Source organism: Panthera tigris, chromosome E2 (genome assembly GCF_018350195.1).
Source record: "Panthera tigris isolate Pti1 chromosome E2, P.tigris_Pti1_mat1.1, whole genome shotgun sequence".
NCBI classification, from domain to species: domain Eukaryota; kingdom Metazoa; phylum Chordata; class Mammalia; order Carnivora; family Felidae; genus Panthera; species Panthera tigris.
This window is the reverse complement of record NC_056674.1, coordinates 28,307,382-28,320,626: the sequence shown is the minus strand read 5'-3', so window position 1 is coordinate 28,320,626 and position 13,245 is coordinate 28,307,382. Positions and strand designations below refer to the sequence as shown.

General features: G+C 53.4%; 1 long non-coding RNA gene across 1 annotated transcript; it reads left to right on the top strand.

The window, feature by feature from the left end:
* The first annotated feature begins 5,544 nt into the window (after positions 1–5,544).
* LOC122234149 lies at positions 5,545–7,578 on the top strand. The gene is made up of 2 exons (XR_006211914.1): positions 5,545–5,879; positions 7,244–7,578. It is a non-coding gene; the product is annotated as an uncharacterized LOC122234149 (long non-coding RNA).
* The last annotated feature ends 5,667 nt before the right edge of the window (positions 7,579–13,245 follow it).

Sequence of the window (13,245 nt, the reverse complement as noted above, 5' to 3'; positions counted from 1 at the left end):
AGGAACAGTGGAGGGAACAGAGGGACAGAAGCGAGTGCGCAAGAGACTGTGGAACCGCCATGGAGCTACCCTGTCCCTGGGCTTCTCTTGTGTGAGATAATAAATGACCTGGTGGTAGAAATCTCTAGTTGTTGGGATCTCTGTGCCTTAAAACTGGCAGCAATTCCGTGGCCTCCGAAGCAGAGGTCCAAGAAAGCTGAGCAGCCAGACTGCGGCTGATGACAGGCGGCTATGGGTGCCTGGCTGAGCGGGACTTGCAAGCCCTTTGCGGACCTGGCCTGGCCTGACCACTTCCCAGGACTCAAGACCTCTGGCTCCACGAAGCTGCCTATATCCAACTCATTCGGATCCTATACCTTTAGGGGGATGGGTGGGTGTATCGAGTCACGGTCTTCCGGGAGCTCGCAGGTGACAGAAGGCCCAGAGTTCTCTGAGGCCTCACCTTCCTGGGGGTGAGGCAAGACCAGTTTGAGTTGCCTCTGGCCTCACAGACCCGGCAGGGAGATACAAGACAGCAGGAGGGTGATTTCAAGGCCCAGGCTCCATAAGGAAACTGAGGGCCACCCAGTTGGAGGGCAGAGCTGCTAGGAAAACAGCAGTACAAGGCCTCAGCCACAGAGCTGCCTTCACTCCCCTGGGCCGCAGGCCTCCTGCGCCGAGAAGGCTAGGATGTGCACCCAGGAAATGCCCTGGCTTCCCGGTCGCCTCCTAACTGGGAACCCACAGAGTTGCTGCCAGCCAAAAGCCTGCCCAGCTCCCATGCCAGAGGGCACCCAGCCCTGCCCCTGAGGTGCCCGGTCACGGCGAGGAGCAGGACAGAGCTCGAGCTCCTGGCCTGGAGGATTTAGGCCACACGGAGGCAGAACGTCCAAAGCAAAGTGATTCTGGCACACTGGACCTCAGTTTCCTCATCTGCAAAACGGTAATAAATACCATGAACATCACAGGCCTTTTGTGAGGCTTAAATGATTATCACACATCAGGCACATACGTGGTTGGTGCACAGAGACGCCGGTTCCCCGCAGACCGCCATTCTCGGCAGCCAGTAACCCAGGTGACACGTCAGACGGGTTCCTGGGAAGCTGTGCTCCCTGTCTCCTTTGCCGATCAGCTGTGCCCGGAACTGGGAGAAAGACCTTTGTCCCAGCCATCTGTTCTTAAAGGATAACCACAAGGAACGCAGGAGAGAACGGGGACCCGGGCTCATCCTCATCTGGGCACCAGGGGACCAAACACGGAGAACAGGGCAAGAACAGGTGTCCTCAAGTAGCTGAACAGAGGAGCCAGGAGCAGGGAAGTGGCTGTAAGGGGCCTTGAGGATCCAGCAGGAGCCCGGAGGCTAGATTTAAGAGTCGGTTATAAATAGCAGCTAAAAACTGTCCATGACACGTTAGCCAGGCTCCTGCACGAGCTCCGTGGGGAACTGTATTTATCTCCATTTTTCAGACGGAGAAGCTGAGGCCCCAGGGCTCACACACGCACCTACTAAGTGACCAACCTGGGTCTCAAACCCCAGTCCCCAGAGTCCTCTGGATTAAGGTCCCAGCTCTGCCGCTAACTCACTAAGGGAGCTCAGGAGAGTCCCTGCTCCTCTCTGGGCCTTGGTTTCCCCACACTGTTGATGACGGGAAGGCCTTCCCCGTCCTAAAGCCCCAGATCCCAGGACTGCATGGTGGGCCAGCACCAGCTCTCCCTCCCCTTTGGGACTAGCCACTCCCACGGGGAACCCTCCAGCCATGCTTTGGCACTGATCCCCAGACCGTCCTGCCCTGGGCAAACAGCAGCCAGGACCCCCTGCCCCTGGGAGTTACCCCAGCTCTGAGCGCTCAGCTTTCTGGAAGAATGACCCCATTCTTCTCACTCATCGCTGTCCCCAGTGATGCCCCCAGGCCACTTCCTCTCCCTGCCCCTGGAGACAATGCCCCAGGCCCAAGCAAGACCCCTGCTCCCCTCCCAGCCCCCCCCCCCTCCCGCTCCACACACCCCGGCACACACACACGCTCACTCTCCCCAGGCTTTCGGCATCAGGCATCTGCTGCCCTTCTGGAATCTGTGTCAGGCAGAGCAGGGGCGGGCAGGCCTCCAGCCTCAGAGGCCCAGGGCCCCTGCGTGCCCTCTGGACCCCCCAGGGTCTACCCAGGTTGCTTGGGAAACCATTTCAGGTCATTTGAGATGATTAGGAGTCTTAACTCCGTTCTGAGCTAACCAACATGAAGAAACAAACCCCTGCCTGTCAAAGTCTGGCCGAAAGAGCTCTCCGGGGGGCCTGGGAGTGGAGGCCCACCTCTCAGGGGCTGGCTCTTCTCTGCTGCCTTTTCATTCAGCTCCACAAACATTTATCAGGGGAGCTCCTACTGGGCTGGCATCAGCATCTGGGGAGGTTAGAGGGAACGGGTGGGTAGTGTGGAAGAGAGAGGAACCCCAAGAAGGAACAGCCAATTGTGTCCTCTGTTTCTGCGTGGTCCTAGGATGGAAAGGAAGGACCCAAAATGCTGGCCATTACTCTCTCGTGGGAGGCAGACATTCTCATTGTCCTTCCCTGGGTGTTCCAATTTAGTGCCATGAGCAATTATGACTTTAAAATTGGACGACAAGGGTGCCTGGGTAGCCCAGTTGGTTAAGCGTCCAACTCTTGATCTTGACTCAGGTCATGATCTCATGGTTCATGAGTTCGAGCCCCGAGTCCGGCTCTGCGCTGAGCGGGGCCTGCTTGAGATTCCCTCTCCTCTCTCTCTCTGCCCTTCCCCCAAGCATGCTTGCTCGCTCACACTCTCTCAAAATAAATAAATAAACTTTAAGAAAATGGAGGACGGGGCGCCTGGGTGGCTCAGTCGGTTAAGCGTCCGACTTCAACTCAGGTCATGATCTCACGGTCTGTGAGTTCAAGCCCCGCGTCGGACTCTGGGCTGACAGCTCCGAGCCTGGAGCCTGTTTCGGATTCTGTGTCTCCCCCTCTCTCTGCCCCTCCCCTGCTCGTGCTCTGTCTCTGTCTCAAAAATAAATAAAAACATTACAAAAAATTAAAAAAAAAAAAAAGAAAATGGAGGACAAAGGTTTGCGGGCTTGTATTTCTCCAATGTAGAGAGGATTTATTGGAGGTGGCTATAAAAGTTATTCTGCTGCCTGTAAAAATTCAGACAAAAGTGAAAACAGTAAAGAAAGTGAAACATCACCCATAATCACTGATTGGGCAGGAGAAATCTTGTCCTGCGTTTTCTGGCCCACGGCAACATAAGGCCTCAGGAACCAATGTGGCAGGGGCCTGACTGTGACCTCCCTCCCACCGTGGGGCTCGGGCCCGGGCCAGTGGGGTGCTGTGAGCCTTGGCTTCCCTAAGTCTGTGCTCCTCAGAACCACCTCCCAGGGGAGGTAGGGAGCTCCCCACCAGGAGAGGAGTTTAACAAACGCTGGCCTGTGCCTTCTCCTGATGCTAGGAGGCACACGTTCCCAGACATTGGCCATCATGCAACAGTCAAATTTCACCCAAATCTGGCTTATCAATTTGATATTGCCAATTTTTAAAATTTGTGTCTTATGCCAAGCAAGGATTTTTTTAATGTTTATTTAGGTATTTTGAGAGAGAGAGAGAGAGAGACGACCGTGCATAAGCAGGGGAGGGGCAGAGAGAGAGAGAGGGAGAGAATCCCAAGCAGGCTCTGCTCTGTGAGCCCAGAGCCCGACACGGCAATCAATCCCACGAACCGTGAGATCATGACCTGAGCCAAAATCAAGGGTCAGATGCTTAACTGACTGAGCCACCCAGGTGCCCCCACGCAAAAGGATATTTAAAAAGAAAATCAGCAACTATGTGTTATCACCACAATGTCATAAGAGTGGATATTTAAACAGCAAAAGTAGGAAGGACTAACTCTCAGAAGAAAAAACTTTATGAAAAACTCAGGGGCGCCCGGGTGTCTCAGTCGATTAAGTGTCCAACTCTTGATCTCAGCTCAGGCCTTGATCTCAGGGTCACGAGTTCAAGCCCTGCACTGGGCTCCGCACTGGGAGTGAACCCTACTTCAAAAAGAAAAAAACCAAAACAAAACTCAGTAAACTGCCTCGGCTTGCTTTATCTTGCCGTGGGGGACACAAGCCTTAGAGGAAGCACTACAGTGTGGAACCACCCCTTTCTTTGGGCCTCGGTTCTCCCATTTGTCTAGCATTCTTTCTGCTTAAAGTTTCTGAGTCCCTTCACCCCGCTATGATTTTTCTCTCGTCTTTTTTTTCTCTTTTCGGTGACAAACTGTGTTGTCCCAGTGATCACCTTCCAACATACTGTACCTAGCAGGTTGTTTGAAAGTGCCAGCACCTGGACAGACCAATAGAGTGACAACCTGGCAGGAGCAGACGGTGACACGTTCACGCACAGGAGGGGGCAGAGAGCTGGAAGGGAGGGAGAGGGAAGGTGATAGGTTGAGGGAAAGGCAGAACCCACTGGGGGTGACAGCCTCTGTGATGTTCTAGAAAGAGGTGTAAGGTGTAGAAGAGGCCGTGAGAACATTCCCAGAGGTAGAGTCATTTTCTAGATGGTCTTTCTGAGCATAGAAGCCAGATGATGTCTGCCAGCGAGGTTGGTTCACAGGAGGGGCCCCACTAGGAACCCCACATGGGGGATGGAAGGAGGGAGAAGATTCTCCAGCTTGCCTAAGTTACCCGGCACCGTTGTTCCCCCAGGAACTCCATAGGACACGCTCTGAATGCCCCCAGCCGAGGCCTATCCTCCTGGGGCTGAGGTCTCATTAGGAACGCATGGCGGGAGCCAAGAAGCTTCCAGTCCCTACTTGTGCTTTCAGCACCCTCCTCTCCTTCAGCACCCATGCACGCTCTTCCCAGGGTCTCCCCATCCGAAAAATCTGGCCACCCAAATCAGGGGGAAGCACCGGGCGGTGGAAGTCAGGGCCAAAGGGGGTCTGGATCCTCTCATTCATCCCTCACAGGGGGAACTGAGGCCGGAGGAGTAAAGCCAACCCCATGCCAACAAGTTAGCGGCTGAACCAAGACAATAATATTTCTATCCCTAATAATAATGATGATGATACATGTGTGTTGAATCCCAGTCCCCCGTGTCTCACTCCAGGATGTAAGCTGCAGGAATGGATATTGGAGCCGGTGGACTTTCAGATCTTGTGGCCTGAGGTGAGGAAGAACCTGGGAAGAGAGGAGCTTCGGGCGCCTCTCGGATCGTCCCACGTGGGCGCCTCAGCGACGGGCGAAGCTGAGTGCCTCCCGACGTGGACATTTCTAAGCGGTTAGATTTTCTCTCCTTCCCAACCCTCCGCCCCACCCCCACCCCTCCCCGCAAATGGATAACAGGAAACAGCCAAAGCTTCTTAACTTTTCTTTAATCTTCCCCTCTCTGGCAAACGGAAAAATCAAACGGTAATTGTCTGGGTGATCTCATTATTGTCAACAAAATCCCCGCCTTGAAGTCAGAATCCGCTGAAACGCTGACACATTAGACACAAAAGGAAACCGTGCTTGCATCTTGTTCAATAAATAAATAAGGCTGGCGGGAGCTCGGCGCGGGCCTGGCACGCGGAGGGGCCGGGCTGTCGGAAATGCCGGGACGCCAGGCAGAGCGGTAGGACCTGGGAACCGCGGCCTCCGGGAAAGACGGGGACCGCGGGGGTGGACGTCCTACCCCTTCTGCCTGTGTCAGTCCAGGCCCCGGCGGCAAACAGATGGCGTCTTCCAGAGGGACGGCAAGGGGACTTTGTGACGGGGCCATGCACGCGGGAAGGGGAACGGACGTGGGCCGCGAGGCACCCTGAGAGGACCGAGCACCAGTGGTGAGCGGTTACCCCAGCGAGGCCCGAAAGGACTAGGATTCGGAGCAGGTACCAAAACCCAGAAGGGGTGAGCTCTGGAGAGGCCGCCAGGTAGGAGCTGAGGCCTGGCAGGGAGAGAAGCAGGGAATGAACGGCTTGACTGATCCCTGGGTGCCACGTCCCGTTAGCCAAATACAAGCCAAAGCGGGGGAGGGGGGGGGAGACATCCCATCCCCCATGGGACACCCCCCGCGGCATGCCACACCGGGGCCAACCTCAGCCCCTGCGCCCCAGAGATGGGAAGCCCACCCTGGCCTCCCCCTGCAGGCAGCCCATCCACGTTTGAAACATTCCACACTCCAGTTCCCGGCAAAACCAAGTTCAGGGCGTGGGGAGCAAGGCACACACATACTAGGGCGTGAGCTGTAGTTTAAGGTCAGGAGGGGGAGTCTGGGAAGGCCAGGGCACAGCTGGCTAGGAGGCCTGCTTCCCTGGTCAAGGCAGAAAAAAATAAGGGTATCTCCCGTTTGATCCCCTTTTGATGCCTCCTGGTCTTGATTTTTCTGCCCTCGTATCAGAATCCTAAAAAAAAAAAAAAAAAAAATGTCACGGCAACAGATTGCTGATCACCCTTATGGAAAACGAGATACTTTAGGGGACTGAGGCATGATGGGGGTGTCACCTCCCTGCTCCCTTCCTCTCTGGGACGTTGCAAGCTTGCGGGGATAGGCCATGCCCGAGGAGAGGTCCCACGTCCTGCTTGCACACAGGGCTCGGTGTTGACTTTGTGCCCTCTGACCTCCATTTCGCTCTGCCCCGCGAGGCAGCCGTGGAGGGGGTGGCGGGAGGGACAGGCATCCGGAGACCCGAGTTCCCACCTGCCTCTGCCACTTCCTGGTTGTGTGACCCTGAACAAACCTTTCCCCGCTCTCAGCCTCAGTGTCCCCATCTTACAAGGGAAGGACACTTTGATTCGGATCTCCACCAGCTTAAGGCCCCAATGTGGAGAAGAGTGCCCTCCCTCGCTCTGCAGAATCCCCCTCCCTCCCCCAACTCCCTTCTATCCAAAAAGGAGCCGCTGGCTGCTTCTATACTGAAAAGTCTCATCTTATTTTTTGTGAAAAAATTCCCGCGAGCGCTTTGGATTTTTGCAAAGAGCCTCTTGCGTGTTTCACATTTGGCAATTTGCAGACAGCGCCCCCTGTCTTGCCTGCTCAGCCGGAGCCCGTGCAGAAGGAATGAGGGAGGACCCAGGCATCCCTGACCCACTCCTCACCCCAGAGACTTTCCGGATCCCCCCCCAATCCCTCCTCCCTTGTGCCATCGCTGCATGTCTTTGGCAAGATGGTTCACCTCTCTGAGCCTCAGTTTCCTCATCTGTAAAATTGGGGTACTCATAGTAACTACATGACTGACAGTACGTATAGCACTGGCTTGATGCCTGGCTCACGGTCTGTCCTTCTGTCTGTCCACAGACAGCTACTGGGTTACCAGCCTCAAGTTCTGCCCTCCTGGGAGGCTTGGTGCACTTGGATCTCCTCCGCAAAACCAGATGGTTCTGACGCTTGCCCGTCCAGTCCCTACATGGGCCTCCCACACGCCATTCCCCGTCTTCCTTCTTATACACCGGCAGGAAAAATCCTCCCCGGGAGACTATGGAAATGAAGCTGAAAAGCCTTCTACAAAATGCAAAGGACCTCATGCTTCTAAGGAACTAAGAAAATATGTTTATCTTTTCATCTATCTATGCCTTGTCACCTTGAACAGGTTCTAAACTCTTTGAGGGTAGAAAATAAAGGCAGGAAACTAATGTTTATTGAACACTGTGGGAGACACTGAGTTCTCCCCGGTACCTGGTTCACTTTTCCTCCCCAAACACACAGAAAACTGTATATCCCAATGTCCTTGTTGTTAGATGAAGCCATGTAAGTAGTTCTGTGCAATTAATTGAGGGCAAAAGGGCTCTTCCCAATTCTTTAGCTAAACTCTTCCCCTGCCACAGTGAACATGGGGGCTTCTTGCTGAAATGGGGGAACCAGAATTTGATCTTCTGGATCATGTATCACACGCATGGGGGAAAGCTGCCCTGGGGAGTGGCCTAGGTCTACAGCAAACCTTATAAGAGTGAAAAATAAACTCAGTCTGTTGAGCATCCAACTTTGGCTCAGGTCATGATCTCACAGTTTGTGAGTTTGAGCCCCGAATTGGGCTGTTGTCAGTGCAGAGCCCACTTCAGATCATCTGTCCCCCTCGGCTCTGTCCCTCCCCCGCTCATGTTCTCTCTTTCAAAAATAAATAAGCATTAAAAAGAAAAAAAAACAACTTCTGTTGTGTTAAGCTACTGAGCTTTGGGGGATGTTTGTTACTGCAGCATAATTACACCTGGACTGACTGATACAAACACTATTCGGTGCAAGTATGTTCATATACATTATTACCTCACTTAATTCTCACCACTCTTAAAGTAGGTATCTCATCATCATCATCATCATCATCTCTGTTTTCCAGATGAGGAAACAGACAGACTCAGACATGTTAGGTCACTGGCCCAAAGTCAATAAGAGGTAGGTAGACCCAGGGGTAGAACCAGGTTTGTTTGCCTCCTGAGCTCTGGGTCTTAACAAGTAGGCTCCACCACCCAGAATGGGGAAACTGGGGAGGCAGGCATGTAAATGGCTAACTTGATATAGAAATGCCCCTGGTCAGTTTGGGGTCTTTGGTGAGTAAATCATCATCCTTCAAGTGTGGCCTTCAAGAGTCTGGGAAAAAATGTTCCCAGCTAAAAGTAGCTACAGCAGAGGGTCCCAGCCAAAGTCCAGCCAGAGGCTGGCAGACTTCTCCGATGGCTTGAAATTCCTGCTGGCCGGGGTTCCACGGGCATGGAAGTGTTTATGCTTGCCTCAAATTAGTTCTCCCACGCCTTCCAGGGCCCTAGACCGTATTTGGGATGGAAAAGGGAAAATGAATCCCGGTGGGGATTCAAAGGCATCAGAAAAATTCCACAGGGGCCGCAGCATCTCCACACGGGGACCAGGGCTCCAAGCAGCAGCATCTCTGGGGCTTCATACCTGGACTCTTTGCACAGCAGGGCGGCCGGCCCGCAGGACAGGAATGCCCTCACACACTAGTTCAGAGGAAAGGCACTTTTGGAAGGACCCTCATGAGGGCGAGCACACTTCCACGGCCAAATTAAGTGCAGGAATCGAGAAAGAAGAGAAGAAGATCTAACTGTTGTTTCTTGTCCGTTGAAAGTGGGCTTTTCTTTCTCTCTTCGAGAAGGTGCTATGGGATTGGATCCCTTTGGCTGTGAGAAGCAGACACCCCAAATAAAAGCATCTTCGTGGAAAGAAAAATTCCCAGAAGACCATGCCACATGTACCCTTTTATGATGCCTAAAAGCAGGCAAAACAAAGTAACGTACTGTTTGGCCGTACATTTATATCGGACAAAACCACACACACACACACACACACACACACAGGAATAATAAATATAAAATTCAGGGCACTACTCAACAGGGGGGCTCCGGGGTGGGGTGATCAGGGGGCTAGTTCGAGAGAGAAACACGTACCAGGGGGTAACTACAATGGGCAATATTTGAGTTCTTGAGTTTTGAGTTGAGCGACGGGTTCCTGGATGTTCGTTATATTAATAAATATACCAGTGGCATGTCATAAACCAAGGCTTGTGATTAATCCAATTCTGTCTACCTGTTAACTTAGGTCTGTCCTTAAAGGGGGCCTAAATAACAATCAACACTAATATACCATTTCCTGGGTGCTAGATGCTATAATAATCGCTTCACACATGCAAACCCATTTACACCTCCCAGCAGCCTTACAAGGTGGATCTTATTTTACACTCATTTTACAGACGAGGAGACTGAGGCAAGAGAGGTTAAGCGTCTCGCCCAGGGTCACACACCTAATGAGTGGTAGGTAGCTAGGCTTCAGAGGCGTCACTCTTGGTCGCTACACCGATAAGGATACTGACACCTCGTATAACCACAAGCCCAGAGTGGAGCCATTTGCAGGGCGGGTCAGTTCCGTGGCTCAGCGACATCGTCAAAGATGCCACCGTCACCGCATCCCACACGGCCACGATGTACTTACGTTTTCAGGCAGTCACGTGCAATTCGGTAAAAAGAGTAATTTCCTCTGGTGTGCGGCGTTTCATTGGTGAGGAAATCCTTTTCCAGATCTAACTTTTGAGACTGAGCTGAGTCCCATGCCCAGACTCAAACCGATCATGGGCCACACTAATGGGGTTAGAACATTCACAGTTCACCCCCTGAGACCGCGAGGGTGGGAGGGAATGGCTGATAGGGGAGGGCAGTCAAGAGTGTTGGCCTCCGCCTCTGCTTGGGGTCGTCCCCAAGGGCTCTGAGAGGAAAAGCTGGGTGACCCCACTTGGACTGTGAGCTCCCTGGACAGAATCCTTGTCTGTTGCCCTGCACTGCCTGTCTCCTGCCCAGTCAAGGCCCATTAAATAGCAGACACGCAGGTGTAGTGGATGCGTCAGTCCTGGAGACCATCCCCCTCACGGTCCCCTGCTGAGGGAAGAGGGGACACACCGTCCCTGGAGCACAGGTAGCTGACGTCTGTCTCACCCTGCCTCTGACCAGAGACGATTGGTCGAGGGTCGATCACCTGACCTAAGGAAAGCTATCCCACAGACTAGCAAATAGCCTGTGGTACATCGCAACACAAAGATCTCCCAAAAAGGTGGACTAGTGGGTGTCCGAACCCAGATTCCCCAGAAAGCTGAGCCTGTGTCAAAGCTTACCTGCTAACGTGTGACTGACAGACACAATCCCGGGGAAGCAAGAATGACGGGCAAGGGTAAGTGAAGCCGGGAAGGGGGGTGAGTGGATCCCCCTTCAGAAGTGGAGAACTTACTCCCCAGCTCTGGAAGTGCTGGGGGCAGGTGGCCCCCAACTGCCCGCCCTCTTAGGAATTGCTCTCCTGAAGTCCCCTGTCCCCTGGTTACACGCCCTTCCGGGAGCAGCCCCATCGCCGGCTGATCAGCAGAGGGCATAGAGGCCCTGTCCCTCACTCACCCCGACTCAGGACAACTCCGAAGGGTGCCTCCAGCCTCGGATCTCCCACTGAGACCGCATCACCCCCCACTTCTCCTTGAGTCCGACCTGCTGGTCCACAGGCCGGGACCCCGAGTGCACGCCCAGTAAACTTCCCGCAGAGGGAAGGGAACCCAGAGGAGCAGAAGGAAAGCAAAATTCAAACGTGAGCGTGACCTAGCTGGTCCCGGCTTCCCGAAAAATCCAGCGGAGTGACATCTTCACAGAGGACCCGTGGAAGAAGACCCATCTCAGAAAAGTCTGTGGAAGCGAGGACGGTGGGAAACTTCTGCCTCCTGACTCTCACTCGTCCAGGTTTGCCTCTTCCGTGTGCCACTCGGCCCCTCCAGGCGGCTGCCAGCGCCTCCGTGGGCACCGTTGGATCCGCACGGGAGCTGCTCCCTTCCCCACCTGGGCAAGTACAGAGGAGGCCATGCCACAGCCCGAGCTTTGCCCCCAGGGTCGCCGAGACAGCTAGCGGTGCCAAGAGATGCGATGACAAGAGATGGTGGCCAGGGCTTCCCACGCGCCAGAGCGGCTGGGGCCACTCCGGCTGGGGACGGAGCAAGGGACCCAGGGCCAAGAGCAGACGGGGTCATATGGATCTGGTCGAGGCCTGGTACACGGAGCCAATCTGAGTCCCTGCTCTGGACTGGGGGGCATGAGGGGAAAGTCCGCGAAGAGCAGGAGAGTCGCCTTCAGGGTATTTCTTCTGGGCTGAGGAGCCTGGGCCCCATGCTGAGGGGACAGACAGACAGCCCTATGGGACAGCCACCTGGCACCCTGAATGCCCTTCCCGTCCCAAGGCACTCAGCGGACCAGCTACCGTTCCTATTCTTAGAGCGTCACGAGATTTTATTGAGGTCACTTGAGGGGCTCTATCTCTTGTGGCCACAGCAGCCTCGTGCAGAAAGCAGGGGGGCCTGAGTCTCCACCTCCCGCTTCTAGAGGAGTCCAGCGAGAGCCAGGCCCCGGATTTAAGTTGGACGGTTGGGGAAAGAGACTCACTCCGCAGAGTGTGCCACGAAGTTTTTCCTTCGCCAAGTGCGGCTCCATCTATCTTGGCGACCCCTGAGGCGGCCCTGAAGCAACTGGGGTTGGGTGAGAGAGGAGACCACTGGAAAACCAGAGGAAGCCACCACCGCGGCAGCCACAGTGAAGAGAGCACTGGAGAAAGAACCCAGATGAAGAGGGAAACCAGACTCAGTACAAGAGTCGCCCCTTATCCACGGGGAAGATGTTCCAAGACCCCCCGTGGATGCCTGGAACCGTGGAGATACCAAACCCTTCGTATTCTGTTTTCTCCTACACGTACATACCTACGATAAAGTTTAATTTAGAAATTAGGCACAGTAAGGGGCACCGGGGTGGCTCGGTTGGGTGTCTGACTTCGGCTCAGGTCATGATCTCACAGCTTGTGAGTTCGAGCCCCACGTCGGGCTCTGTGCTGCCAGCTTGAAGCCTGGAGCCTGCTTCCGATTCTGTGTCTCCCTCTCTCTCTGCCCCTCATGCTCTCTGTCTCTCTCTATCTCTCTCTCTCTCTCTCTCCCTCAAAAATAAATAAACATTAAAAAAAATAGAAGTTAGGCACAGTAAGAGATTAGCAACCATAACTAATGATCAAATAGAACAATTATAACAGTTTACTGTAATAAAAGTTATGTGAAATTGCTCTCTCTCTCTCTCTGTCTCTCTCAAAATATCTATTGTGCTGGGTTCTCACCCTTCCTGTGATGATGTGAGATGATAAAATGCCTACTGATGAGGAGAAGTGAGGTGACTGATGTAGGCATTGCGAGCTAGTGTTAGGCTAACTATCGACCTTCCTGTGACATGTCAGGAGGAGGACCATTTGCTTGCAGAACGTGGTTGACCGCGAGTAACTGATACCACAGAAAGCAAAACTGAGGATAAGGGGTGGGGGGTGGGGGGATGCGTTTCAGCCTTGAGCCTTTTTATCTACATTCCTTCTTCTGTCAAAATTTACCCTTCCGAAGCCTTGTGCACTGTGGGTGGGAATGTGAATGGCGCAGCCGCTATGGAAAACAGTACGGAGGTTCCTCAAGCAATGAAAAATAGAACTACCCTATAATCCAGCAATCCCACTTCTGTGTACCTACCCAAAGGAAACGAAATCACTATCTGGAAGGGATATCTGCACTCCCATGTTCACTAAAGCGTGATTCACAGTAGCCGAGACACGGAGGTAACATAGGCATCAGTCAACAGGCAAATGGATAGAGAAAACATGAATGTTAGTGAGAAGGCATAAACTTTTGGTTGTTAAGATGAGTAAGTTCCGAGGATCTAATGTATAGCATGGTGGTTCTAGTTGATCAAACTGTGCAATAGATCTGAAATTTGCTAAGAGAGGAGATCTTAACCATTCTCATACACTCA